Source organism: Saimiri boliviensis, chromosome X (genome assembly GCF_048565385.1).
Source record: "Saimiri boliviensis isolate mSaiBol1 chromosome X, mSaiBol1.pri, whole genome shotgun sequence".
Classification (NCBI taxonomy): domain Eukaryota; kingdom Metazoa; phylum Chordata; class Mammalia; order Primates; family Cebidae; genus Saimiri; species Saimiri boliviensis.
In genome coordinates, this window is record NC_133470.1 from 132,178,082 (window position 1) to 132,184,141 (window position 6,060).

Genomic DNA, 6,060 nt, shown 5'->3' on the forward strand with positions numbered 1-6,060 from the left:
ATGATTCACACGCAGTGTGTGCCCTCAGCAAGTTTAAGGTCTGGCTGAAGATAGAGACGTGCTTCATTCAACTAACTAGAAGTACAAGGCCAGTTATGATAGTGCCTTTGAAGGAAGGGGGCTATCATCTGTTGAGTGCATATGAGATACCAAGGGCCATCTTGAATCATTTATATAGATTCATTTTATTTTCACAATGACTCTGTGAGGTAGATGCTATCTCGCTTTTTCATATAAAAAAGTTGAAGCTGAGAGTAACTTGCCCAAGGTCACACAACTACTAAGGCAAGGAGCCAGAATTTAAGCCCTGGTCTTATTCCAAAGCTCATATTCTTTCCATTTTACTGTACTGCCTCCCATAGATGTTGGGACCCATGGTCTGGACTGGGTAGGACTGAAGTCAGTGAGCATTTTATGCTCATTGTTGGCTCTTTAAGTGGGGGCAGATCTATTCACACATCACACAGAATATAGGCAAAAGGCCTCTATTTCTAATATTTATCCAAACCAGCTCATGGCTTAGCCTTCTCTACATGGTTCCCTGCCCTCCATGTGCTTATGTTCTTAGCTTTGGGTTCCAGCCCTTCAGGCTTTCCTGACCCATTTGGCTCTGCTTCTCTGGTTTACCAACTTCTACCTGCCTCACTTGTCTTTCCAACTTGCTTGTCTCCATTGGAATGGCTCACTTCCCAATAAGACATTCCTTCTTCCAGCCTCTGCCCTCAGATATCAACACCTGCTGGACAAGCTTCCATGTCTCCCAGCCCGGAAAGTAGGATTAAACAGGCACAGCCAGGTCAGAAAACTTGAGCTTCCTTGGGAGTGGCATGGAAGAATCATGTACTTAGGGGGCCAAACCAGGAATTCAGCACCAGAGCAGGAAAGCAGAAACTTATTTAATTAAGAATGAAGTTAAAAGCTGGGGTTTGAAGGATGGGGAGGTAAATAACAGGGCAAATCTAAGGCTTATTGGTGTGGCCTGGCCTGGAAGCCAGTGGGGCATTGGTTACCGAGACAGGAATGGAAGGAATGCAAATGTTTTGTGTGATGGATACCTCTAAGTGAGGTTTGGGGTTTTATTGCCTAATTATTGGAACACAGTTAGGCAGTGAAATCTAAACCAAGTGCTGTGGGAGCACTGGGGAAAGAGATTCAATTCTGATTGAGGAGATGATGAAGTATGTACAGCAGGCGTCCCCAAACTTTTTACGCAGGGGGCCAGTTCACTGTCCCTCAGACCGTTGGAGGGCCGCCACATACTGTGCTCCTCTCACTGACCACCAATGAAAGAGGTGCCCCTTCCTGAAGTGCGTTGGGAGGCCGGATAAATGGCCTTAGGGGGCCGCAGGCGGCCCGCGGGCCGTAGTTTGGGGATGCCTGATGTAGAGGATGTGAGATTTGAACTAAGCCTTGAAGGATAAGTAGGGTTTCCATTGGTGATGGTGGGTGGGGCTGCATTTTGGCAGAGAGAACATTACAAGCAAAGACACAGAAGTGTCAAAGGTCATGACATTTGTTCACTGATCACCGAGTAGTTACAGTATGGTTGGAATACAGTATGCATTAGGGATAAGGGGCAGTGAGAAATGAGGGCAGAGTTGGGGGGAACCATGGAAGGCTTTCAATATATTGGCCCAAACTCCTGAATTTAAATCTACAAGCAATGAGAGAACTATTGAAAGCTTTAGAAAAATTATCATGTAGGAAAATTGAGAGTGTGGGATAACATACACTTCTATGAATTTGAACACATGTATAGATTTATGTAACCACCATTACAATCACGCCACAGAACAATTCTGATATCCCATAGAATTCCCTGGTGCTAGCCCTTCATAGTCACACCCTTCCCATATCCCTAAGCCCTGTCATCCACTGATATGTTCTGTGTTCCTATCAATTTGTCTTTTTTTTTTTGAGACAGAGTTGCTCTGTTGCCCAGGCTGGAGTACAGTGGCGAGATCTTGGCTCACTGCAACCTCCAACTCCCGAGTTCAAGCAATTCTGCCTCAGCCTCCCGAGTAGCTGGGACTACAGGTGTGTGTGACCACACCCGGGTAATTTTGGTCTGTTTTGTCTTTTTGCGAATGCCATATAAATGGAATTGAATAGCACATAACCTCTTGCATTGAAGGTTTTCAAGTAGGGAAGCTAACTTCCTTAGGGCTATTTCAAGAAGATCATTTTGGTGTTTGCGTGGAGGATGAATTAGAGCAGGGCAAAACGAGAAGCCAGGAGATCGGCTGCAAGAGTTCAAACCAGAGATAAGTATCCTTTTGCATACATGGTACATATTCATTAAAAGGCTGGTTGTAGTTTCTTCCCACAGCCGTGGGAAGAAAAAAATTTTTTTTTTTTTTTTTTTTTTTTTTTTTTGAGATGGAGTTTCACTCTTGTTACCCAGGCTGGAGTGCAATGGCGCGATCTCGGCTCACCGCAACCTCCGCCTCCTGGGCTCAGGCAATTCTCTGCCTCAGCCTCCTGAGTAGCTAGGATTACAGGCACGCGCCACCACGCCCAGCTAATGTTTTGTGTTTTTAGTAGAGACGGGGTTTCACCGTGTTGACCAGGATGGTCTCGATCTCTTGACCTAGTGATCCACCCGCCTCGGCCTCCCAAAGTGCTGGGATTACAGGCTTGAGCCACCGCGCCCGGCCCGGGAAGAAAAAATTAAACTAGATCAGGCTTACATATGTACAATACTTTCATATACATTAATATAATTACCCAGAGGATATGATGCTACATACAAGCCAGGCTACAAAGAACACATACAGTTTAGTCTAAAATTTTTAAAAGACACATATATATATTGTATTGACCGAAAAATGTCTGGAGGATGTATAAATACCAAGATCATTATTTGTCATTGCTGCATGGTGGGATTAGAGGTGATAGTTTTCTTCTTTATAATAATCTACATCTCCAAAGGGCCTGTTTCCTCTCCGCCTGCTCCACCTCCCCAAACCTGATGCTTCAAGAATAGGTGGGAGAATAGGTGAGATATGTACAGTTCTTTTATTCCTTTGTACTACTTGGTATAATTCTAGGTGTATGGTGAACGTAATAAATTTTAACCAGTTATTATTTCCGTGTTACTGAGGAGAGAGTTGCAGTACTATAATGAAGTAACCTGGCCAGAATCACACAGTCAATTATGGACAAATTAGAGAATGTAATCCAGGTCTCATACACCTAGTCTAGACCTCTTTTTTATTATAAAAATGTTCAATTGTACACAAAATAAGAGAGAAAAATATAATGAATCCCTATGTACCGTTACCCAGCCTCAACAATTATCATTTTGCCAATCTTATTTTGTCTAGTCTCCAGTCATTATTTCTTTTCATCTGGCTGGAAGATTTTAAAGAAAATGTCACAGAAACTACTTTGGTATGCATCAGTAACTGATAAAAACTGATAAGGATATTTACAAAAGCACAACCATGATGCCATCATCACATCCAACAAAGTTAACAATAATTCCTTAATTGCAAGTTCACATCCAAATTTTCACAATTGTTTTCAAAATATCTTTTTACAGTTGGTTTGTTCAGATCAGGATCCAAACACGGCCCACGTACCAGGTGCAGTGGCTTACGTCTGTAATCCCAGCACTTTGGGAGATGGAGACAGGAAGATCACTTGAGCTTAGGAGTTCAAGCCTGCAGTGAGCCATGATTACACCATTGCACTCCAGCTTGGGTCACAGAGAAAGATACCCTGCCTATAAACAAACAAACAAACAAGGGTCCACCCATGATACTTATTTGATAAGGCCTCTTAATTCTCTCTTATTCTATAATAGTTCATCCTCCCTTTTTATGTCACTGGGTCTCCCCCACCGCCATCCCTTGGAAACAGGGTCTTGCTCTGTGACTCCAGGCTGTAGTACAGTGGTGTGACCACATCTCACTGCAGCCTGGATCTCCTGGGCTCAAGTGATCCTCCCACCTCAGCCTCCCAAGTAGCTGGGACCACAGGCATGTTCCACTGCACCCAGCTAATTAAAAAAAAATTTTTTTTTGTAGAAGTGGGATCTTGCCATATTGCCCAGGCTAGTCTTGAACTCCTGGCCTCAAGCAATCCTCAGCCTCCCAAAATGTTAGGATTACAAGTATGAGCCACCATGCCTGGCACCTTGTGAAACTGTTTAACTTGTGCTTTGTTTCCTATGAATCAATACGTAGACCTAGAGATTTGATTAGAGTCAGTGTAAATTTTTAGACAAGGATAACTGATAGTGCTATGTACTTCCTACTGCATCACATTATGAGGTACATTAAGTCTGCATATCTTGTTTAGACTGATGCTAATATTGACCAGTGAGTTCAGGTGATGCCAGCCTATCTCCCCTTTGCAAAGATCTTTCTCAACTTTTTGCCTACTAATCATTGCCTAGATCTATTATTTTATTAAGGAATTGCAAAATGGTTGCTTTTTCTAATGTTAACATTTCCTCTGCATGTATTACTTGTAATTCTTCTGTAAATAGGAACTTTTCCTCATCAGTTATTTGCTTACTCTGCGTCACAATGTATACAGAAAAGGCAGGGTAAATGTTTCATTGTTTTCTCTATATTAGTTTTGTGAGTAACAAATTGATTCCTTAGCAACATTCAATGGTGATCGACAAAGGTGTTATTGTTAGCATCACTGTGAATGTGCTTCAATCCAATGCAGTCACTACTTTTGTTTAATAAACTTAATTTTAGAATAGGTTTAAATTTACATAAAAGTTACAAAGATGATAGAGAGTTTCTAATTGCCCTTCACTCAGTTTCCCCTATTCTTAACATCTTACATTACTAATGATATATTTGTCACAAACTAAGACATAGTTGTGACAATTATGTTATTAATAGTTATCATTAATAATTATTGTTATTAGCTAAATTCCATAGCTTATTCACATTTCGCTAATCTTTTTAAAGTTACATTCTGTGCAGGATGTGCAGTTCTGTTGCATAGACGCATGCCATGGTGATTTGCTACACCTACCAACCCACCACCTAGGTATTAAGCCCAGCATGCATTAGCTATTTTTCCTGATGCATTCCCTCCTCCCACCCACCCGTACCCACCCCCACCGACAGGCCCCAGTGCATTTCACTATTTTTTATTTACCTAATGCCCCTTTTCTGTCCCAGGATCCTATTCAAGAGACCATATTACATTTAATTGTCATATGTCTTCTTATCCTTTTCTGGTCTGTGATCGTTTCTCAGACTTCCTTTATTTTTGATGACCTAAACAGTTTTGAGGGGTACTGGTCTGGTATTTTGTAGACTGTTCCTCAAATAGGATTTGTATAATAGGATTTTTTTTTCATTATTAGAATGGGGTTATGTCTTTTGGGGATGAAGACCACAGATATAAAACACCATTCTCATAACATTGTATCAAGTCTACATGCTATCTATGTGACTTATCACTGATGATGTTAACCTTTATCGCAAGGCTAAGGAAGTGTTTGCCAGATTTCTTTGCTGTAAACTTATTTCCCCACTGATATGGTTTGGCTGTGTCCCCACCCAAATTTCATCTTGAACTGTAGTTCCCATAATCCCCATGTGTGGTGAGAGGGACCCATGGGAGATAGTTGAATCATGGGGGTGATTACCTCCATGCTATTCTCATGATAATGATTGAGTTCTCAGTAGATCCAATTGTTTTATGAGGGCCTTTTCTCCCACTTCTCAATGGACTTCTCCTTGCTGCCACCATGTGAAGAAGGATGTGTTTGCTTCCACTTCTGCCACGATTCTAAGTTTCCTGAGGCCTCCCTAGTTCTGCAGAACTGTGAGTCAATTAAACCTCTTTCCTTATAAATTACCCAGTCTCAGATAAGTCCTTATAGCAGCATGAGAACAGACTAATACACCCACCTTTCCACATTCTTGGCAAACAAAGCAGTAAGGGCAGCTCACACTCAAGGGATGGGGATTTAAGTTCCACCTCCTTGAAGAGGCAGTATCTACATAAGTTATTTGGAATTCTTCTGTATGGGAGATTAATGTGCTCTTCCCTGTTTGTTTATTCATTCATTCATTTATTTGT